The sequence below is a fragment of the Carassius carassius genome, chromosome 3 (assembly GCF_963082965.1).
Source record: "Carassius carassius chromosome 3, fCarCar2.1, whole genome shotgun sequence".
Taxonomy (NCBI): Eukaryota; Metazoa; Chordata; class Actinopteri; order Cypriniformes; family Cyprinidae; genus Carassius; species Carassius carassius.
The window spans coordinates 688,575-713,627 of record NC_081757.1 but is presented as its reverse complement, the minus strand read 5'-3'; positions in this window follow the sequence as shown (position 1 = coordinate 713,627).

Here is a 25,053-nt window from a genome sequence, read left to right as displayed (position 1 = left end):
AGGCTTTGAACAAGAATCAAGAATAACCTGACGTTTAGGTGTTTTGTACAGACTAGTCAAGTCAAGTCAAGTCAAGTCAAGTCAAGTAACCTTTATTTATATAGCGCTATAAACAAAATACATTGCGTCAAAGCAACTGAACAACATTCATTAGGAAAACAGTGTGTCAATAATGCAAAATGATAGTTAAAGGCAGTTCATCATTGAATTCAGTGATGTCAACTCTGTTCAGTTAAATAGTGTCTGTGCATTTATTTGCAATCAAGTCAACGATATCGCTGTAGATGAAGTGACCCCAACTAAGCAAGCCAGAGGCGACAGCGGCAAGGAACCGAAACTCCATCGGTGACATAATGGAGAAAAAAAACTTGGGAGAAACCAGGCTCAGTTGGGGGGACAGTTCTCCTCTGACCAGATGAAACCAGTAGTTCAATTCCAGGCTGCAGCAAAGTCAGATTGTGCTGAAGAATCGTCTGTTTCCTGTGGTCTTGTCCTGGTGCTCCTCTGAGACAAGGTCTTTACAGGGGATCTGTATCTGGGGCTCTAATTCTCCTGGTCTCCGCTCTCTTTCAGGGCAATAGAGGTCCTTTCTAGGTGCTGATCCACCATCTGGTCTGGATACGTACTGGATGCGGGTGACTGCAGTGACCCTCTGATCTGGATACAGACTGGATCTGGTGGCTAAGGTGACCTCGGAATAAGAGAGAAACAGACAAATATTAGCGTAGATGCCATTCTTCTAATGATGTAGCAAGTACATTATGTTATGGGAATTGTTTCCGGTTCCGGTTTACCTAATTAATGCAGCCTAAAAATCCTTTAACGGATTTGGATATTAAAAGCATATTAGTATGTTATGTGTAAGCCAGGTTAAAAAGATGGGTCTTTAATCTATATTTAAACTGCAAGAGTGTGTCTGCCTCCCGAACAATGTTAGGTAGGTTATTCCAGAGTTTAGGCGCCAAATAGGAAAAGGATCTGCCGCCCGCAGTTGATTTTGATATTCTAGGGATTATCAAATTGCCTGAGTTTTGAGAACGTAGCGGACCTAGAGGATTATAACGTAAAAGGAGCTCATTCAAATACTGAGGGGCTAAACCATTCAGGGCTTTATAAGTAATAAACAATATTTTAAAATTTATACGGTGTTTGATAGGGAGCCAGTGCAGTGTTGACAGGACCGGGCTAATATGGTCATACTTCCTGGTTCTTGTAAGAACTCTTGCTGCTGCATTTTGTACTAGCTGTAGTTTGTTTACTAAGCATGCAGAACATCCACCCAATAAAGCATTACAATAATCTAACCTTGAGGTCATAAATACATGGATTAACATTTCTGCATTTGACATTGAGAGCATAGGCCGTAATTAAGATATATTTTTGAGATGGAAAAATGCAGTTTTACAAATGCTAGAAACGTGGCTTTCTAAGGAAAGATTGCAATCAAATAGCACACCTAGGTTCCTAACTGATGACGAAGAATTGACAGAGCAACCATCAAGTCTTAGACAGTGTTCTAGGTTATTACAAGCAGAGTTTTTAGGTCCTATAATTAACACCTCTGTTTTTTCAGAATTTAGCAGTAATAAATTACTCGTCATCCAGTTTTTTATATCGACTATGCATTCCATTAGTTTTTCAAATTGGTGTGTTTCACCGGGCCGCGAAGAAATATAGAGCTGAGTATCATCAGCATAACAGTGAAAGCTAACACCATGTTTCCTGATTATATCTCCCAAGGGTAACATATAAAGCGTGAAGAGTAGCGGCCCTAGTACTGAGCCTTGAGGTACTCCATACTGCACTTGTGATCGATATGATACATCTTCCTTTAACTGCTACGAACTGATGGCGGTCATATAAGTACGATTTAAACCATGCTAATGCACTTCCACTGATGCCAACAAAGTGTTCAAGTCTATGCAAAAGAATGTTGTGGTCTATTGTGTCAAACGCAGCACTGAGATCCAATAAAACCAATAGAGAGATACACCCACGATCAGATGATAAGAGCAAATCATTTGTAACTCTAAGGAGAGCAGTCTCAGTACTATGATACGGTCTAAATCCTGACTGGAAATCCTCACATATACCATTTTTCTCTAAGAAGGAATAAAACTGTGAGGATACCACCTTTTCAAGTATCTTGGACAGAAAAGGGAGATTCGAGATTGGTCTATAATTAACTAGTTCTTTGGGGTCAAGTTGTGTTTTTTTGATGAGAGGCTTAATAACAGCCAGTTTGAAGGTTTTGGGGACATATCCTAATGACAATGAGGAATTAATAATAGCCAGAAGAGGATCTATGACTTCTGGAAGCACCTCTTTTAGGAGCTTAGATGGTATAGGGTCTAACATACATGTTGTTGGTTTAGATGATTTAACAAGTTTATACACTTCTTTCTCTCCTATAGTAGAGAATGAGTGGAACTGTTCCCCAGGGGGTCTATAGTGCACTGTCTGATGTGATACTGTAGCTGACGGCTTAATGATCTCTAATAGTATCAATTTTAGAAGTAAAGTAGTTCATAAAGTCATTACTGCTGTGGTGTTGGGAAAATTCAACACTTGTTGAAGCTTTATTATTCGTTAGTTTAGCCACTGTATTGAATAAATACCTGGGGTTATGTTTGTTTTCTTCTAAAAGAGAAGAAAAGTAATCGGATCTAGCAGTTTTTAATGCTTTTCTGTAGGATAGGTTACTTTCCCTCCAAGCAATACTAAATACCTCTAGTTTGGTTTTCCTCCACTAGTCAGTAACGTCATCTATGACCGATCTATGAACTATGAAATTGAATGATTTCATTTAACAATATTAAATGTACCGTAAATCCATGTCACAATCATTTTGAAATAGAGTTGATCTGTTTCTTTTTTTCTTTTTTCTTTTTTTTTTCTGAATGTTTTTACGTTTTCTACTTGTCTTGGATGTTATTACTTTAAATGAATAATATTAATTTGGTCATTTCATGTTTTATTAACAAACACTGTCATTTTAAATCTAGTTTAAGGAGCTGTATGTTAAAAGCAGAGAAGTACTGTGAGATTATCTGGAAAAAAATTAAAATGTGGATGAATATATGTATACACAGGATCTAGAAGGATTTTACAATATGTGTTGCCTTACAATAATATTTACTTTATTTACCCCTTGGGAAGTTCATTTCAACTATTTGCTGATTAAGAACATCCCATGACCTGTGACTGTCTATATATCTGCAATACCTCTCTTGAGTAAATGATTATATATATAGATGCACTGATTGGAGTGATCGTTGACCGTCCAGTCAGTCTTACGTCCTGCCGTTTCTGAGCCGCACCTTTCCATTTTACAAGCCTCCTTTCCACTCTCTCCGACGAACGACAAGCAACAGACTGGACATCATTAATTACGAATGAAGAATATTGCAGGTGCTGCATGGAGTTCTGAACATATGTGTATGCTGAAATTTCAGATCTGGAATTTCTGGATATGGGCCAGATCCGCACCAAAGCAAATTTGCTGACAGGGTCGGTCTCCAAGCTTCCGCTTGCAGCAGTCTGTCACTCCACATCAAAGAGCGTCACAACGGCATTTATGAATTAATTTTCATGATAAAAAAAAAAAAAACACAAATCTTACGTTTACAGAATATAATGTATAGTATTAAGGTATAGTGAAGAATTATTCATGGCTACTCAGTCACAGTTGTGTGTAAACATGTCGTTTCGCATGAAAATTATTTTCTAAGGCAAGATGGAGAAACAGCTGATCATAGCAGTACAAGGATAGCATCTAAACCCACAGCATGTATGTTAGACCCTATTTCATATAAGAGGTGCGTCCAGAAGTCATAGATCCTCTTCTGACTATAATTAATTCCTCAATGTCATTAGGATATGTCCCCAAAACCTTCAAACTGGCTGTTATTAAGCCTCTCATCAAAAAAGCACAACTTGACCACAAAGAACTAGTTAATTATACATTCCCACCAGTGGTTTCTAATGCCACACGATAATTTAGTGGGCCTAGTTGTCAATAGGGTTCTTTCCATTTTTTGGCAAGTTTAGCACTAAAATGGTGAAGTGCACTTGACTGTGGAAAATTTCTCATCCATATGTTATCTTTCTCTTTATAGGTGACATCTCTGCGGAATTTGTTGCAGCTATGGAGCTGTCTTATTTAGGCTTTCTTGCTGCATTCTTTGGCTCTGGCTTGCAACTTGGATAGATGTTCTGTGACATCATATGATAGAGCAGTAGGAGACAGATTTTGTCCATGCAGCAATTTATCCATTGGGCCCTGTATTTTTCTTCCTAAGTGAAGCTCAGCTGGAGACATGCCAATGGTTTCTTGTACTGCTGAGTTGATGGCAAACTGTAGCTCATGTAAGTATTGGTCCCATTTTTTATGATTTTTTTTTGGTCCCATTTTTTATGACACATACGCTGAAATCATTGGTTTTAATGTTTGGTTTACCCATTCTGTTAGATTTGTCTGGGGATGGTACGCAGTAGTCATTTTCTGTGTGACTTTCCATTTAGCATAGATGTCTTTAAATACGGCTAGATGAACTGCGTACCTCGGTCAGACAGAATTAAATCAGGTACTCCCCACCGAGTGAAGATTTCTTCCCGGAGGTGGGCAGCAACAGTTTGAGCAGTAGTTTTATGCAAGGGGAATAATTCAACCCATCGAGAATAATAATCTACAAACAATAGTAGATATTCATGTCCGTGAGAGCTATGAAGCAGTGGACCCATGATATCCACTCCCAACATCTCGTTTGAATGAGTGGTGGTGGTCTGTTGCATTTTCCCAGCAGGTTTGTGATTCTCATTTTTTAAGGTTTGACATTTCACGAACCTTTTCACATATTGTTTCACAGATGTCCACATGGATGGCCAGAAGGCGATTTGATCTCTGTTAAGTTTTAAAAATTCCTAGGTGACCGCTTAACGGATGTGCATGGTAATGTTGTAGAATGTTTGGGATAAGGGTAACAGGAACATTCTATAATGAACTTGTCCATTTGCCAGATGAGTTCGGTAATACAATTTGTTTTTTGAGTATTTTATATTGGTCTTGTACAGAATAATGTTTTTCTTCTAGAGACTAAATAACTTTGGTAATTTCTGGATGTTTATGTTGTTCTTCCCAGATGTCTATTGCTGAAACTGGAAGTCCAGGTTCCTCCTTTTGAGAGGAGTACACATGGCATCCAGGAATGGAGTGAATTCAGGATAAAGCATCTGGTACTTCATTGAGTTTTCCCTTTCGGTATTCAACCACAAAGTCAAACTTTTGCAGACGAAGAGCCCAAACGGCTAGTAGTCCTGGTAGAATTCAACACCCATTGCAGTGCTGAATGGTCTGTGACAAAGGTGAATCATTTTGGTTCGAGATAGTGTTGCCACCTTTCTAAAGCCCAAAGCATGCCAAGGCATTCTTTTTCAGTAGTGGAATAATGGGTTTCAGCTTTGTTTAAAGCTCGACTATCGTAAGTAATAACCTCTTCCTGGCCTGGTTCTTTTTGCTGAGTTAATACTGCTCCCAGTCCAGTATCACTGGCATCTGTGTATATTACAAATGGAAACTTAAGATCAGGATGGCCAAGGATGGGGGATGAGGTCAGACATGATTTTAACTACTTAAAAGCTTGTTGACACTGAGGTGTCCACTCTCACTTATAATGATATAATGATATAGTCAATATATTCAAAGCAGATCTTTCCTAGTAACTCTCCCAGTACAGTCTCCATTAACCTCTGGAATGTGGCTGGTGCATTTTTAACCCAAAAGGCATAACATTAAATTCATACAGGCCTGAGGAAGTGATGAAGGCAGTTCTAGAATTGCTCTCCGGGTCCATAGTTACCTGCCAGTAGCCACTATTTAAAACGATGGTGGAAAATATGGCGGCACCTGAGAGGAAATCAAGGATTTCAGTGATATTCGGCAATGGATAGGCATCTCTCTCTGTGATGGCATTAACTTTTTGGTAATCTACTCAAAATCTCAAGCTTCCATCTTTTTTGGGAACCAACACAACAGGTGAGGCCCAGGCAGAATGTGAAGGTTCCACGAAGCCCCTTTCCAACATTTCCTTTAACTGTTCTTTCACAACAGCTTGTTTTTCAGGTGTCAAGCGATAGGCGCGTTGTTTAAAGGGAACAGGATGAGTGGTGTAGATACAGTGCTGAAGAACAGTAGTCCTTCCAAGCTGGTGGGTACAAACCTTGGGATTTGATGTGAGAAGGTGCAATAACTGCTGTTTTCTTTCTGAAGATAGGTGGGCATTTGATACTGCAGCAGCTATCAGGGTTTGATCATCCATAATATCGGACGATACTTTTGGTGGTGGAATAGAACGGAACAACAAAAGGATCTGGTTTGAATTTTTGTTGCATTGTCTTCTTTTCAGCTGTGAAGGTCTTACAACTTGAACACTAGCTTGACCTGGTTGAAAAGGATACTCCTTGTGGTGGGCTATTTTAAATGAATGTTTCCTGTCTGCTACATTTATTTGAAGGCCTGTGGAAAATATGAAGTCCAAGCCTAAGACTACAGAGTAAGCCAGGGCTTTGGAGGTGAGAATGACAGCTTGGCAGTGAAGACTTGGTCTTGAAGTAAGATCTGCGTATTTGTCCATCCTAAAGGTACTGCGGTCTCACCATTGGCCATATAAAGAGGACCAAGGGACCAGGGATGGAGGTGGTCATGGGGATTTAGCTCCTTCCACAGGCTCTCATGAAGGAGGGTATAACTTGCTCCCGTATCGACAATAGCCTTTCCTTTCCAGGCTCCAATATTAATGGGAACAACTAACTGTTGAGGTATGGAAACTAATTTCTGTATGGAGGAAAGTTGAGGGCCTGAATTGCCTCAACTGGAATAGGTCACGGTGTTTGCGGACTGTATGACTGAAGATTGAGACTCAAGACGACGGACGTCTGGGCCCTCACAGTTGAGTAGATATACAGGCTTTGGGCCGTCCAACAAGAGGACTCTTGCGACATCCGATGGGAGATTGCTGGATGAGACTCGATTGCCGGCGGCAAGTATAGAAATCCGACCGGGAGAACTATTGCCAGACGTCTGAAGTGAGCACACACATCAGATGGGTAAGCCTCGCCAGACGGGGAGAGTGAAAAGGAGAACCCGACTGGGAGGGCTCTCACAGCATCCGATGGGGCATTATACTCAGAACATCGAACGAGTAAGCCTTGCCAGATGGAGTTAAAAGATGTGAGGGTAGCAGAGAGGGTTTTAGGCAGGGTTTGGCGGGAGGTCGAGACTCCTGGCGCCGGACGGTTAAGCCTCGCCTACCATCAAATGGAAAGGTAGGTTGCATGGCCAGGAGACTCTTACAGATGTCCAAAGGGAGCACACGCATTGAACGAGTAAGTTTCACCAACTGTAGAATGGAAAGGTAAAGGATGTCTGGCCAGGAGGCTCTCACCAACATCTGAAAGGAGCACATGCATCAAACGGGTAAGCCTCTCCAGATGTAAGATGGAAGAGGTAAAATTAGGTAGCCAGGAGGCTCTTGCCAGCATCCAACAGGGACTTTTTGCTCACTGTATCAGCTGGGTAAGCCTCGCAGGCCATAGAATGGAAAAGGTAAGTTTGTGTGGCCATGGGGCTCTTGGAGGCTCTCACCGACTGCCGATAGGAGCTTTGCTCCCGGCATCAAACGGGCAAGGCAAGGCAAGGCAAGGCAAGGCAAGGCAAGGCAAGACAAGTTTATTTATATAGCACATTTCGTACACAATGGTAATTCAAAGTGCTTTACATAAAAGGAAGTCCACAGCTAAATAGGTGAGTTTTAAGTCTAGATTTAAATTTGACTAGTGTTGTAGCACAACTGATCTCTTCTGGAAGCTGATTCCAACTGCCGGTGGCATAGTAATTAAAGGCGGACTCCCCTTGTTTTGTGTGAACCCTTGGTATTTCTAACTGACTAGATCCTAGTGATCTGAGTGGTCTGTTCGGTTTATATTCAGTGAGCACATCTGCAATATATTTCAGTCCTAGGTTATTTAGTGACTTACGAGTCTAGTATACGAGTCAAAGTAATTTAAAATCAATCCTAAATGTAACTGGAAGCCAGTGTAAGGACCTGAGGACTGGTGTGATATGCTCAGATTTTCTGGTTCTAGTCAGAATCCTGGCAGCAGCGTTCTGGATGAGCTGCAGCTGTCTAATTGTCTTTTTGGGAAGGCCGGTGAGGAGACCATTACAATAGTCAACCCTGCTGGTGATAAAGGCATGAACAAGTTTCTCCAAGTCTTGGCTGGAAACAAAACATCTAATTCTTGCAATGTTTTTAAATGATAGTATGCTGATTTAGTTACTGCTTTCACATGACTACTGACACTAAGGTCTGTCTCCAGAATCACACCAAGATTCCAGAATTGATTTTTAGTTTTTTGAGCCCTAGAGTCAAGGTATGCATTCACCTTGAATACTTCATCTTTGTGTTCCAAATGCAATGACTTCAGTTTTTTCCTTGTTTAACTGAAGAAGTTCTGGCACATCCAACTCTTAATTTCATCAATGCATTGGCAGAGGAAGTCAATGGGGGATAATTTTGATATGAGGCTAGGTAGATCTGGGTATCATCAGCATAGCTGTGATAGGCAATTTGGTTCTTTCTCATTATTTGACTTAGTGGAAGCATATACAGGCTAAACAAGAGCGGTGCAAAAACTGAGCCTTGTTGGACTCCACCTGTCATGGAAATCTGTTCTTAAGATGTACAGGAAACTCGTGACAATCTGATATCTCGTGTTCCTTTGGGTCTCATTCCCTGTTTGTGCCATTTATTTGTGTGGCGATCAGTTTCAGCTTGTTCCTCTACACTTGGTATAAACTGTTGAGATTCAGAAGATTTGTGGGACTCACCGGCTTTATGCTGAGGGGGTCCATGACAATGGTCTGCTGAGTTTTCCACCTGTTTTGGAAATCCAGCAAGTAACTTTGTTTCAAGAATCACAATCCTTTGTAGAAGTTTGCAGCAGTTCATGCAACAAGTAGATCCAACAAAAGGCATTTTCTCTCTCTTCTGTTTGAATGTAGGCAATTGTTATCCCGTCTCAGGAATGTAAGTTGCTAGCAGTGGGAGGCAAAGTCTCCTTTTAGTAGAATTATTCCAGTCCCAATGTTTTTAGTTTTAGCATTTGTGCCAAAAATGTGTTGTTTGAGCACTGTGCTGATCTGCTGAAGTAAAAAATCTTAGCAAAATCAGATAAAAGTACAGAAATAAGAAGCAAAGTGCAGAGCAGTAAGATAGAACGTCCGAACGGTAGCAAAGCAGGAAGCACAAGCCCAAGGGTATGCCTCTCTGGCTGAAGGACGGAACAGGTTGTTTAGCTGGGAGGCTCTCACCGACGTCCTATAGGAGCTTAGCTACCGGCATCGAACGGGTAAGCCTTGCTGGCCGCAGAATAGAAAAGGTAATGTTGTCTAGCCAGGAGGCTCTAATCAGCATCTGATGGGAGCTTGAGCTCCTGGCATCGAAGAGGAAAGCCTCACTGACCATAGAATAGAAAAGGTAAGGTTATCTAGCCGGAAGGCTTTTGCCGGCATTAGGTGGGAGTTTAATACTTGCGACACCAGATGGGTTAGTCTCTCTGACCGTCAGAAGCTCTCGCCAGTGTTTGGCCTGAGCTTAATGCTTGCAGTATCATATGGGTACGTTTCGCCGATCGAAAGGATTTTTTTATATATATTTTGGTGGCCAATAAGGGTTTGGTGGGCTTTCTTTATGTAGAACTGGTCAGTTTTGACATAGCTTTGGTATGCTACTGAAGACCATCTTTTTAAGAGTTTGGATTTGCTGCTTGGAGAGGCCTTTTGGGTCTACTGAGTCGTCAATGAATAGTGGTTCGTGACTAGGTGAAACTGCCTGGAGAATAGTGTTTTTTTTTTTAAATAGAGGCTCCTGCGGGAGCGATAACTGCCGCGGCAGTAGGTAAGGACAGAAAGGGCTCCTGCGAGAGAGGCTACTGCTGCGGCAGTAGGGAAAGACAGAAAAGGCTCCTGCAGGAGCAGACACTGCTTGCGGCAGTGAAGAAATATAGATAGAGGCTCCTGCTGTGGCAGTAGTGAAGACAGAAAAGGCTCCTGCGGGAGCAGACACTGCTGCGGCAGTGGGGAAATACAGATAAGGCTCTTGTGGGAGCAGACACTGCTGCGGCAGTGAGGAAATATGGGGAAAGGCTCCGGCAAGGTGGAGCACTGCTGTGGCAGTGGGGAAATACAGATAGAGGATCCTGAAGGAGCGGGCACTCCTGGGATGGCTGAGTGACGATGGGCCACTATAGATGGATAAGGGGATGTTAAAGAGGGTTAGCTATGGTAGATCACGAGTTAGAGTGAACAGGGATGGACTGGCATTAAAGGGGTTGGCTGATGAGGGTTCGGTGAGTTTCTCTGGTATGGAATCGGTCTGACTGCTAATAGGTCTTGGAGCCCTCTGCCTTCTGACAAAATCTGTGCCCTGATGTTGCTGGCTACAGGGGGTGGTGTTCGGAAGGATGGTTAGGGTGTGACGGAACATAGAGAAGTAAAGGGGAGCATGAGAAGAGAAGGAAAAATAGTTGCTTGAGCCGCCTGTGGAGACTTGCTCAACGCCTGTGGAGGCATGCCCATACTTGGGACGGCTCCGGAAGTGAAAGAAAGAGGGGGAAAGAGGGTGAATGGCGGGCATCAGCGCCAGTGCCATTAGCGGAGGCAGCCTCACACTGGGCTTAGTCTGTGGGCCTGTTGGCCGTGAGTAGGGGAGGGAGATGTAGTGAAAGGGGTATGTGATGTCTTGAAGAACCTGTGTAGCCTGCACTGCTAGCAGAGGCAGCCTTATGCCAATGTCTGCTACGTGAGCTGGAGGACACTCAAAAGTAAAAAGGGGGTTAGGAGTAACAGGATGGAAATACTGGGATGTGCGACAATGTTAGAAGTAGAAGCAGCTTCGTGTTTGCTTTCGGCTGCTGTAGTTGTTGGCTTTGGGAAAATAGAAGGGTTAGTAACATTTGACGGGACAAGCTAAAAATGCCTGGGTAGCTTACTGTGTTGCCGGCTTAGCAATTGGTTGCCTGATTTGACGATTCCTCAAGCCTTGTCCACATTAATACGTTCTTTTGGAAAGCATCTTTTGCTCTCGTTTCGATTTAGCCTTTTTACACACTCTCCAGAGTGAAACTTCACCACCTTCCTCAGTGTCACAGCAGTGGCTGCCAGGCCACCTTCCCACTCCTGAAAAGGAAATTCATCATTTACTGGAGTTTTTCTTCACAGGTACACTGACAAAAAACGTTTTGCTTTATACTTTCCTTATTCGCAGCACTACATACAGTATGGTGACTCTTTCTGAAACTTTTCACCTATATGCGTGCTACTTATTCATTTTTTGTTTCTTTTCACATGTGCAGTTAAGGCTACTTATACTATGAGTGGCATGTTATTGTCAGAGCAGTAATGTGAAGATCTCAGGAAACATTTTCAAAATGTCCCAAAATACCTTCCAGGTGTAACTTAAAATGACATGATATTTTTGATATTTGATGATATTTTTTCTTCTTTTTTTATGTTTTGCATGTTCGAGGGTGTGTCTTTTCTAAAGTCAAGTATCCTGCTTGTATATAAGATGGTTTTTTCCATGTAAAAACAACTTCACAGGATTCAGAGTGAGAAAATAGAAGGTATGTGTTAACAGTATATATTTTTTTCTACATTTTACTGCTAACTATGAATATCTGTGCTTCCAGTGTTATCTATCTATCTATCTATCTATCTATCTATCTATCTATCTATATATATATATATATATATATATATATCTATCTATCTATCTATCTATATATATATATATATATATATATATATATATATATATCAATACTGTATCGCGGCAAAAAAAAACTAAAACAAACAAAATGACTTTGAATTATATAAAAAAAATATTAATTGGGGATGTTTTTAAAACCAAAATATTGTAATTTCTGTAAAGAATTTGCTCTTGTCCCAAGTGATTTCAGTGGATGTAAATCTCTTCTCTAGAATTTCACACCATAGCAGTTAAAACCAGTAATTATTTCTATGATTAGTTTTGCACTGTAGCATTTGATATGTACAGTGTCAAATTATTATTTTATCCTAATTTTAAATATCTATGAATTCAAGATTTTATTTGTCATGTACAAGTTAAATGACATACAACAAGCAGTGAAATATGTAGGTCTGGCATACTCATTTTAATTAATGCAGCCTAAAAATCCTTTAACGGATTTGGATATTAAAAGCATATTAGTATGTTATGTGTATGCCAGGTTAAAGAGATGGGTCTTTAATCTATTTTTAAACTGCAAGAGTGTGTCTGCCTCCCGAACAATGTTATGTAGGTTATTCCAGAGTTTAGGCGCCAAATAGGAAAAGGATCTGCCGCCCGCAGTTGATTTTGATATTCTAGGTATTATCAAATTGCCTGAGTTTTGAGAATGTAGCGGACGTAGAGGATTATAATGTAAAAGGAGCTCATTCAAATACTGAGGTGCTTAACCATTCAGGGCTTTATAAGTAATAAGCAATATTTTAAAATCTACACGATGTTTGATAGGGAGCCAGTGCAGTGTTGACAGGACCGGGCTAATATGGTCATACTTCCTGGTTCTAGTAAGAACTCTTGCTGCTTCATTTTGGTCTAGCTGTAGTTTGCTTACTAAGCGTGCAGAACAACCACCCAATAAAGCATTACAATAATCTAACCTTGAGGTCATAAATGCATGGATTAACATTTCTGCATTTGACATTGAGAGCATAGACCGTAATTAAGATATATTTTTGAGATGGAAAAATGCAGTTTTACAAATGCTAGAAACGTGGCTTTCTAAGGAAAAATTGTGATCAAATAGCACACCTAGGTTCCTAACTGATGACGAAGAATTGACAGAGCAACCATCAAGTCTTAGACCGTGTTCTAGGTTATTACAAGTGGAGTTTTTAGGTCCTATAATTAACACCTCTGTTTTTTCAGAACTTAGCAGTAAGAAATTACTCGTCATCCAGTTTTTTATATCGACTATGCATTCGATTAGTTTTTCAAATTGGTGTGTTTCACCGCGAAGAAATATAGAGCTGAGTATCATCAGCATAACAGTGAAAGCTAACACCATGTTTCCTGATGATATCTCCCAAGGGTAACATATAAAGCGTGAAGAGTAGCGGCCCTAGTACTGAGCTTTGAGGTACTCCATACTGCACTTGTGATCGATAGGATACATCTTCATTCACTGCTACGAACTGATGGCGGTCATATAAGTACGATTTAAACCATGCTAATGCACTTCCACTGATGCCAACAAAGTGTTCAGGTCTATGTAAAAGAATGTTGTGGTCAATTGTGTCAAACGCAGCACTAAGATCCAATAAAACTAATAGAGAGATACACCCACAATCAGATGATAAGAGCAGATCATTTGTAACTCTAAGGAGAGCAGTCTCAGTACTATGATACAGTCTAAATCCTGACTGGAAATCCTCACATATACCATTTTTCTCTAAGAAGGAATATAATTATGAGGATAATGTCACACACCTGGACTCATTTTGTGTGTTTTTGCCCCTGTGACCCAGTTTCTGTCTTCCGTGTCTGGTTTGATTAGTTTCCAGGTGTGTCTCTTCATTTCCCCATGTGTTCCATGTCCCTGTTAATTTAGTCATGCCATCCACCTGTGTTTCCCCAATTATCCCTTCTACTTAAGCCTTGTCCTTTCAGTTCTGTTTGGTCGGGTCTACTCGTCTAAATGTCAACTTGTCTACTTGTCACCTGTTACTTGCCACTTGCCTCTTGCCTCTTGCCACCTGTTATTTACGACTTACCTTGTTTATGTTTTATTTAATAAATCCTTGTTTCGTTTATCCCTCGGCTCCGTGTTCCTTCCAGCAGCATAAGCCGTGACAGAAGACCCGACCTAAAAAGTTATAAACTGTGTGTTTTCCCTCCGTTTTTTTTTCCGTTTTTTCACAGTCTTTTTTCTTTCCGTAGTGTGTCATGGATCCCCTCTATCGCCCCGAATACCTCCTCCTCCTGCTGGAGCAGGAGGGACTGTCTCTCGAGGACCATACCAGACGGTTTCTCTGGATAGCTAATGCCACCAGCTACCCGGACCACGCGCTCTGCACCATTTATCACGCCAGCCTGAACTCCAGGTGCAGAGCGTTGTCGCCCGAAGATGGTCCTCGGGAGGATTTCGCCGCCTTTATAGAGTGGAATCTGGTGAGAAATGGGTCACCTCTCACGGTCGGCCCAATGGAGGATCTCGCCAGGTCCACTCTGGACCCAGAGCCCAGCCTGCAATCTCCCCACGGTACGAGGCATAAGCCCGAGCCCACCGATGACAGAGAGCCAGAGAGCAACCCGTCAGACCAGGTGCGAGAGCCGGCGACACTGCCCACAACGAGGGAGCATAATGTGGAGCGCCAAATGGGTCAAAATGAGGGGGTTTCCAATGCACCTATGCCAGATCATCTGTTAAGCCCAGGAAGGGCTCCTGATCTTCCGTTAAGCCCAGGACGGGCTCCTGATCCTCCTGTAAGCCCAGGACGGGCTCCTGATCCTCTGTTAAGCCCAGGACGGGCTCCTGTTCCCCCGGTAAGCCCAGGACGGGCTCCTGTTCCCCTGTTAAGCCCAGGACGGGCTCCTGTTCCCCCGTTAAGCCCAGGACGGGCTCCTGATCCTCTGTTAAGCCCAGGACGGGCTCCTGTTCCCCCGTTAAGCCCAGGACGAGCTCCTGATCCTCCTCTAAGCCCAGGACGGGCTCCTGATCCTCCGTTAAGCCCAGGACGGGCTCCTGATCCCCCGTTAAGCCCAGGACGGGCTCCTGATCCCCCGTTAAGCCCAGGACGGGCTCCTGATCTTCCGTTAAGCCCAGGACGGGCTCCCTATCCTCCTTTAAGCCCAGGACGGGCTCCTGATCCTCCTTTAAGCCCAGGATGGGCTCCTGATCCTCCGTTAAGCCCAGGACGGGCTCCTGTTCCCCCGTTAAGCCCAGGACGGGCTCCTGATCCTCCTGTAAGCCCAGGACGAGCTCCTGATTCCCCGTTAAGCCCAGGACGGGCTCCTGTTCCCCCGTTAAGCCCAGGACGGGCTCCTGTTCCCCCGTTAAGCCCAGGACGGGCTCCTGATCCTCCTTTAAGCCCAGGACGGGCTCCTGATCCTCCTTTAAGCCCAGGACGGGCTCCTGATCCTCCGTTAAGCCCAGGACGGGCTCCTGATCCTCCGTTAAGCCCAGGAAGGGCTCCAGCCCCAGAGCTTACTCCAATGCCTGCTCCTCCAAAATTCCCACCCTCCCACCCACTCCTGCCTCCTCCTCCGCTGTCGTCTGGCAGCCCCTCTGCTCGCCCTCAGCCTACCATCATTGTGGTGCGAGCTCAGCGGGACCGCCATCCTCCAGCGACGCCTTGGTCGGCGTCTCCCTCACCTCCGCCTCCAGCCTCTGAGGCCTTGGCTCCGCCTCGGCCCGTTGACCCGTCGGCTCCACCATGGCTCCTAGCTCCTTCCTCTCCGCCGTGGCCCGGCAGTCCGCAGGCTCTGCCTGGCTCCCTCGTCCCTCCGGCTCCGCCTTGGTCTGGCGTCGTCCATCCTATGTCTCGGGACTCCACTCCTCCGGCTTCGCCTCATCCCTCCGTCCCTCCGGCTCCGTCAGGCTCCTTCATCCCCTCGGCTACACCTCAGTCCTCGGTCACTCTGGCCTCACCGCGGCCTTCCGGATCCACATCGCCGCGTCAGTCACCAGAGCCATCAGTTCCGCCTAGGACCTCCGGCTCCTCCCCGTCACCCTGGCTCTTCGGCTCTCCGTCTCCGCCTCGGGCTCCTCCTCCACTTGCTCCGTTGCCGTGGGTCGAGTCCCTGGAGTCGGTGACCATTCCTCCTCCATGGCTCCTTCCTCCGTCGGCCCCACCTTGGGCCGTTATGGCTGTGGCCTGGGTCCTGCTGGGTCCTCCTGCTTCAGATCCTTCCTGTCTCCTCCCTGGCTCCTCCCTCCGTCATCTCCTCCCTGGCTCCTCCCTCCGTCATCTCCTCCCTGGCTCCTTCCTCTGTGGTCCCTGTCTGCTGGCCTCCCTTTGTTGTTTCTACGGTGCGAGGACGCACCTACCGGGAGGGCGGAGTACTGTCACACACCTGGACTCATTTTGTGTGTTTTTGCCCCTGTGACCCAGTTTCTGTCTTCCGTGTCTGGTTTGATTAGTTTCCAGGTGTGTCTCTTCATTTCCCCATGTGTTCCATGTCCCTGTTAATTTAGTCATGCCATCCACCTGTGTTTCCCCAATAATCCCTTCTACTTAAGCCTTGTCCTTTCAGTTCTGTTTGGTCGGGTCTACTCGTCTAAATGTCAACTTGTCTACTTGTCACCTGTTACTTGCCACTTGCCTCTTGCCACCTGTTATTTACGACTTACCTTGTTTATGTTTTATTTAATAAATCCTTGTTTCGTTTATCCCTCGGCTCTGTGTTCCTTCCAGCAGCATAAGCCGTGACAGATAACACCTTTTCTAGTATCTTGGACAGAAAAGGGAGATTCGAGATTGGTCTATAATTAACTAGTTCTTTGGGGTCAACAACACAATTGTTGTCTAACACCAATAGAGTTCAGAATGTCTATAAATGCTGATCCCAATGCATCTTTTTCATTATCAACATGGATATTAAAATCACCAACTATTAAAACTTTATCTGCAGCCAGAACTAACTCGGATGTAAAATCACCAAACTCTTTAATAAAGTCTGTATGGTGCCCTGGTGGCCTGTATACAGTAGCCAGTACAAACTTAACAGGGGATTTATCATTAACATTTGTTTCTCTGGATAATGTTAAATGAAGCACCATTACTTCAAACGAGTTATACTTAAAGCCTGCCCTCTGAGAAATCCTGAAAACGTTGTTATAAATTGAAGCAACACCTCCACCTTTGCCTTTTAGATGAGGCTCATGTTTATAACAGTGATCTTGGGGGGTGGACTCATTTAAAATAATGTAATCATCAGGTTTTAGCCAGGTTTCTGTCAAACAGAGTACATCTATATTATGATCAGTGATCATATTATTTACAAAAAGTGTTTTCGTAGAAAGGGATCTGATATTCAATAATCCAAGCTTTATCATTTGTTTATCCATATTGCTTCTGTTTTTTATTTGTTGAACCTCAATTAAATTGTTAATCTTAACTTGGTTTGGACATTTTTTGTATTTTCTAGTTCGGGGAACAGAGACAGTCTCTATAGTGTGATATCTAGGTGAAAAAGTCTCTATGTGCTGAGAATTAACTGACCTCTGTGATGGGAGGCAGCTAGCAGACGGTCGGTTTAGCCAGTCTGTCTGCTTCCTGACCTGGGCCCCAGTTAGTCAAGTATAAACACTAAGGGCCCTATTTTAATGATCTGAAACGCAAGTATCAAGCGCAAAGCGCAAGTAACTTTGTGGGCGATTCTTTGGCGCTGTTGCTATTATGCCGGCGGAATAAATGACTCTTGCGCCCGACGCAAGTTTCAAAGAGGCATGTCTGAAGTAGCTTCATTATTCAGAGGTGTGGTTTGGGCGTAACATGAAATAAACCAATCAGAGCTTCATATATCCTTCCCTTTAAGACGAGACGCGCATATTTCATAGCGGATCGATATTTTAACGGCGGATCTTCCAAGGCGCGCGCCAGGTGCGGTGCAGAGCTGAGGTGACAGATGTTCTCGTCTGGCCATAAAACACAGGTGACATTGTATGGGGATTGGAGAAACACAACCTAATAAGCTTTGGTTTAACAGGCATATAATAATTTTGTAAATCTGTAATCTAGATTAAAATGCCTATTTTTCAATGAGTCCTGGCCGAGAATTGACAGCATTTACAGATTGAAACAACAGCAAATCAATGATTCTTCTTCGCGTGACAGAATAATATATTTAAAATGCCAATATATTATTCCATTCAAATGGAACTGCGTAGCCTACATAAATGCCATTTTTCCCAATTCGGTTCTTGCAAGTGAAACGAGAGTAAAACAATTATCAGACCAGAGGGAATATTCACAAAACCATTTTTAGGACAACCTAAATAAAAAGGCAACAATCCCAGAATAGTTTTTATAAATATTTCGATAAAAAATAAATTTTCCTTCTAAAATACAAAAATGACCAGGATAAATTATTATACAATTTATAATTAAGAGTTAAAGGCTTACAATCGGATTTAAATCTTAAAGCATCCAGAGAAGAAAGAAGTAGATAGGAATCTAATTCATACACCACATAACTGCATATAAGTAAAGGCAAGACATAGTAGAAACTTCTCTTTCTTACATTTCATGTTTCTAAAATAAAACCCAAGCTTTATTTCATTTTTTTTCTTTAAATGAGTTATGTGAGACTCAAAAGATAATTTATCATCGATAATGATGCCAAGATAATTAATTTATTTTACTAACTTAATCACATTGCCTTGTGAAGTCTGGAGAGGAATGCACGCACACACGCTACACTATGGCCATTGCGCGCTTAAAATAGCATCTGATAACATGCGCATTGCGCCATTGACTTTAGACCAGGTTTTTTTTGGTTAGTTGCGCAAACGTTTTATTGAACTGCAAGATAGCATCAGGGACTATTTGCGCCGGATCACGCCTTCTTTTTTGCGCCGACCCGCCCAGGGAGCGCAAGTTCAATCTGTAGTTTGACAACGTGCGTCTGTGGAGGGAAAAGTCCGCTTTGCGCCGGTGCAAAATAGGAATGATACTTGCGTCAGTGTACAAAGTCAATTGCGCTGGGTGCAAGATAGGGCCCTAAGACTATTTGCCATATTTCTAGAGAGAAGAGTGGCGCCACCCCAGGAGGGATGAAGACAATCTCTTTTAAACAGGTCAGGTCTGCCCCAAAAGCTCGTCCAATTGTCTATGAAACCTATGTTATTCTGTGGGCACCACTTAGACATCCAGCCATTGAGTGATGACAATCTGCTATGCATCTCATCACCACGGTAAGCAGGGAGGGGACCAGAGCATATTACAGTGTCTGACATCATGCTTGCAAGTTCAAACACCTCTTTAATGCTATTTTTAGTGATCTCCGACTGGCGAAATCGAACATCATTAGCGCCGGCATGAATGACAATCTTACTGTATTTACGTTTAGCATTAGCCAGCACTTTTAAATTTGCCAAGATGCCAGGCGCTCTGGCTTCCGGTAAACATTTGACTATGGTGGCTGGTGTCTCTATATTCACGTTCCGTACAATAGAATCACCAATAACTAGAGCACTTCCATCAGGTTTCTCAGTGGGTGCATCACTGAGTGGGGAGAACCTGTTTAATGTTTTGATCGGAACAGAAGAGCGGTGTTTTGACCCACGACTACGCTGCCTCACCGTCACCCAGTTGCCCTGCTGCAGGGGCTCTGTTTCCGGAACCGAACAATGTACAGGAATCCCTGAGCTAGACGCATCCAAAGCCGTATCTAGAGCCCTAACATTCTTACTGTCCTCAATTAAAGTTTGGATGCGTGTCTCTAATTCTGAAATCTTCTCTGTCAGCCTAACTATTTCCCTGCATTTATCACATGTGAATCCCTCATCAGCGACAGAGATAGATAAACTGTACATGTGGCAAGAGGTGCAAATAACAATAGCAGGAGAAGCCATCAGCCACAACACTGACCCTCAACCTCGCCAGGCACCTGGGCAACAGGTGTATATATATATATATATATATATATATATATATATATATATAATTTTTATTTTTTATTTTTTAAAGCAGGCCATACCAAAAGGTGAATGCATAAAATGTTTGAATGTTTGGCAATGTTATATCAGTGAAAGGTCCATGTGAAATTAAGCAAATCTCTGATCAAATATGCTATTTATTTGCAAGTTTAATTTAAAAAGGTGTTAATCCATTGTAGGCAATGAATTTTGACTTGAAAACACTTTAATACCAAATTTATAATTATTTTTATTTTTTTGTCAAAGAAAAGAGTAAAAGTTTTGATCTTGATTATTAAACCCGATGACTGAATCAACTGCACAAGACTGCGTACTGGATAAATTATCTTTCCGTGACAACCAAATGGCCATTTTAACTTGCCCAAATAAAAAGTTTAATAAGACACGATACTCCTTTTTACTCATATATATATATATATATAATAGCAGGGTGAGTGAGAGGCACGGACACAGACGAGTTTGTCGAGTTGGCAGACAAATTCCCCGGAGGGTGATTTATTGGACAAAGTGTGTCAATACTATGAACGGTGTTCTGGAACGGTCATGCTCAGAAGCCAGGCTTCATACAGGGTAGTCTGTGTTAGTGAGAAGTGAAGCATTGATCCTCAGTTGCTGGCAGCTGTAAACACAGGGAGAGAACAACATGAGTTCTGGAGAACTAGAACTAACTGAGGGAGTGGGATATCCTGGACCACATCCTCGAGGGACTGCGTGATGCATTATACAGTCAGCCAGCCATGCTCGTGCTCCTGTGAAAGGCGGCTACACTCAAAAAAATAAATCGTTGGTCTAACTTAATATAATTATGACACCTATTTCCACATATTTGAATGGTGTTGTCTCAACTTAATTTAGGCAAATGGAACCCAAGAGCAAAATTCATTTTGAACCAACAAGATCAAATCATTTTCATTTGAATCATATTTCGTAATTTATCTGTAAACTATTTAATCATGTTGAGCCAATTAATCTTAATCACTTAATTTAGAAACCCAGAAATATTTTGTCAACTACTACCGTTAAGTTAATTGTACAACTTTATTTACATCAAACAAATGTTTACTTATTGACATGTCTATCAAAATGTAATTTAATGCACAAATAAAATGTTCTCAAAGTGAATGTCACAAGTTTCTCTTTATTTTTATTTCAAGGCAAATTTTCAGGTGAAAAAATACAAAAAAAAATATCATCCAAGATGAACAATACTGATATTTCAATGTATATGCACAGCTAATACCTTCTTGAGTCAAGATTTAGTCTTTTGAGAATACACACATAAGGTAACTTACTCCAGCATCTTGTTCTTGAGGGCTTGTACCTTTGGTGAAAGTTTTTGTCCATCCAAGATAAAGAACACTTTCTGGATGACCTCAAATATAGCCTTGAGTTCTTGTGGGTAGCTGAGGTTCAAGGCGTAAGTAAGTCAAAAACAGCATGGTCACTGCTACAGCTACGTTCTTCAAAGAGCAGAGAACCTCGGTCCCTTCAATCAGGATACCAATGTCCACAGGTTTATCTCCTTGTTGGTGTCCTGTGGATCGGATGATGTAGATCCCCATTTCCATCTGCTCTATGGCTTCTTTAGCATTCACCCAGTTGCAATCCTGTGCAAGACAAATAAAATGTGTTTCGTGTGTAAAACAACAATATTTATTAATGACAGTAAACATTAGGGGGTGCAACAGTTCAAAATGCTCATGGTTTGGTTCGTATCACAGTACGGTTCAGTATGTGCTATGTTCAGGGAAAATAGGACTACTGTAAAATAAAAATTAAGAAAATAAGAACAAATAATCAAACTACAGACAACATTACAAATAAATACAATAGATCAAAGATTCAAATAAAATAAACAGTGCTTTTCAGTTTTTTCTAAGAGTAGTTTTTTTTAGGTACAGAAAATCAAATATAAAATAACACTGTATTTTATCTTTATTGAATAAATTAATGATTAATCATTATTGAAATAACATAAGCTATTCAGTCAAGAGCAGTTAGTAATTTCTTTGTCATTTCTTGTGTGATTTAACATTAAAAACACAGGCAGCGAGAATATTTTTTTTTCACAATCCAGTGCATACTGTTACACATACAATGTCTTAATAAAACTTCCCTTAAGACATAACAGACTATGTTTGCTAGGATACTCACCAAGATGGGCATATTGATATAATTTTTGTATGAATTTGGCCTCTGAAGCACAAGACTTGAAAGAGAAGTATTTGCACGTTTTCTGAAAAAAGCATGTGCGTGCTTTAGATGAGCGCACTCACAAATCATCTCACAGTTCTCTTTTGCGTCTTGCTCCTGAATGTTTAAGTTAGCAAGGCTTAAATAAGTTTAGTTTAAACAAAAATAGCAACAGTGTTCATGACTGGACGTTAGAGCAGCATACAGCACTCGCATTGAGCAAAGTTTACAAAGAGTAACTGTTTTGTCCACGCTTTTTGATTATCCTTGTTATAACGTTTTGGAAAGTCAGAATGCACAGCCATCGACTGAAACATACATTTATATGAGCTCTGTCTGTTTTCCTACGTTGTTATTTTAAACAAACCATATTAGCCTACAGATGCATCGTCATTAGAGGTGGACCGCGGTGCAAGTATGTGCCGAACCGTAAGTAGAGAACGGAACGGTTCCATTTTTAATGAGAACCGTTGCAGCCCCTAGTAAACATATGAAACCAGTAACAAGCGTACAAAACATAACGTAAACATGAAAGTGAAGAAGAGAAAAGCAGTTGCTTACATTGTACTCCTTGAACAGCTGTAGATGGTCCTTCTTTAAGTATACACACACTGCTTTGAGGATGCATTCTATTTCCATGTCTATGCTGTTATTCTGTAAAAAAAAGGCACAAAAACATTGATTATTTGACCACAGCATATCGATAACCAAGTATAACAGGACATACAATCTGTATGAAAGTTCAACCAATAATAAAAATTCTATCATTAATTACTCACCCTTGTGTCATGCTCGAAGACATTCGTTCATCTTTGGATCACAAATGAAGATTTTTTGGATGAATTCTGAAAGTTTTCTGTCCCTCCATAAACAGCTATGCAACTGAGATTTTGATACTTCAAAAAGTATATAAAAGAGATCATAAAACGAATCTATATAAATTGAGTGGTTTAGTCACATTTTTCTGAAGACTCGCTTTATGTTATGAACCGATTTAATTTGGGATTTATTCACATATAAACATTCATCAACTCGCACATCAGTTGTGCTGAACGGAAGCTCAAGCATGTTTGTTTGACATGCGAGAACCAATGAGGTTCATTCTTGTTACGCAGCACGTTTGAGCTTCTGTTTTTGGGCATCAAGCAGGTTCAGTTGACCTTCTGTTTATGTTTGCTGATCAATGTTTATATGCAAGTAAAAGCCTACATTAAATCTGTTCATCATATTTTCGAACATCCAACTTGTTAAAGCATCAAAGTCTCAGTTGTGTCGCTGTTCATGAAAGGACAGAAATCTTTCAGAATTCATCAAAAAGATTCCGTCATTTGTGTTCCAAAGATGACGGAAAGTCTTACGGATTTGGAACGACATGAGGGTAAGTAATTAATGACATAATTTTCATTTTTGGCTGAACTAACCCTTTAAGAACTTACCACATGAAAAAGTTTACTAAAACCCAAACATGGGATGCTGTTTATTGCTCTTGTAAAACCTGTAAAATAAATAAATAAATATATATAAAAATCATTTTTACATAAATTTGTAGTGTTCTCCTCTTTACCTGAACAGAGAAATCTCCTACAGATTGCTCAGCAGCAGTTGCCTGAATAAAATGGCTAATTTTATAACTGAAACAATCTAGTAAAATAACTATCAAATTGTATTAAATCAGAAAATTACATTATCCATTTCTATGTTGGTTATCGAAACATTAGGTATTTCCAAGCACACACTAATAAAACACTTTAAATTTTCCTTTATTTTATTACAGTAATAATGAGCCATTTTTCTTAACCCATTTAAGAACATTACTTAATACAACTTACCATGTGAAAAAGTAGACTATAACCCAAGCATATGATGCCATTTAATGAGTTCTTGTAAAAAACCTGTAAAATAAAACAATGTTTACATAAATTTGCAGCGTACTTGTACAGATGTTTCACCTATTACATGCTCAGCAACAGTAAAACTATATATACGTACAAACACAAAACAACTCTGAAGAAAACAGGCGACCCTGCTCTACCGACGAAACCAAAGCTGATTAATGTCACATTTTCCTGTGCAATTTGCATTATAACTGAAATCAATATAAAATTTAAATGCTGCCCAGAAGAGAAGTTTCGATCATTATATTTAATACAAACAAATAACAAATTGTCTTTAAATCTTGCTCATTTAATTACAGCAACTGTAACAATAATACAACGTACAATAATGTGCAGTAGCAATTACAACACACAGTGATAAGTTTAAAGTATAAATATCACGTTTAAGATCATAACTATAAAACATAACGAATTTGAACATGTAACAGGAGTGAGGGAATCACTTACGGTCACAGTATTCATCTGTGCAAAATTACAACGCGTGCACCCTAATCCTGTGCGATCATAGTCAAATGACACAGGCCTAGTGCGCATGTGCTTTATACTGTATTCCACGCCGCCTGGCTGCTTGTTGATTTACATAAAGCATATAATTGTATTTACGTTGACATCATTGTTTGTTCATTCGTTTTTACATTAATTCGCAGTGTTCTCGTCTTTACTTGTACAGAAGCATCACATACAGTACGCTCAACAGTAGCCCGAATACGTTAACTGAAACAATCTAGTAAAATAACGCTTGCAACAGGAGTTAGAACTAAGCAGCTACCGCATTAATGTTAAATCATGTACATACATGCAGGCGTTTATATCGATTTACTATGTTTTTATCGAGTATGAACATGTGACTAATATAGTGGTTCAAATATTCCAATAAGTGGTCAAATATCCGCTTAATGTTTAATTCTGACTGATTTAAATAGTTTTACTCTCTATCATCACAATGCAGACAAAGATAATAAAGGATTTTTAAACTTAACAATTCTACAGCATTCCACCATGGACTGGACTCCACCACGTTAATGGCGCCCGCGGCAACTGACGAGGTCACGTGGATTTCCTGTCATCAGCGCATGCGCAAAAGTAGTAGTTTGACTCGAATCATTATTTTTCGTTGTTTCGACACAAATGAATTGAGCTCTTTTAAGGTTGTATGGATTTAGTTCAGACTGATTTAAAATAATTGTGTACATCCCTTAAACTGATTAATTTTATTTGT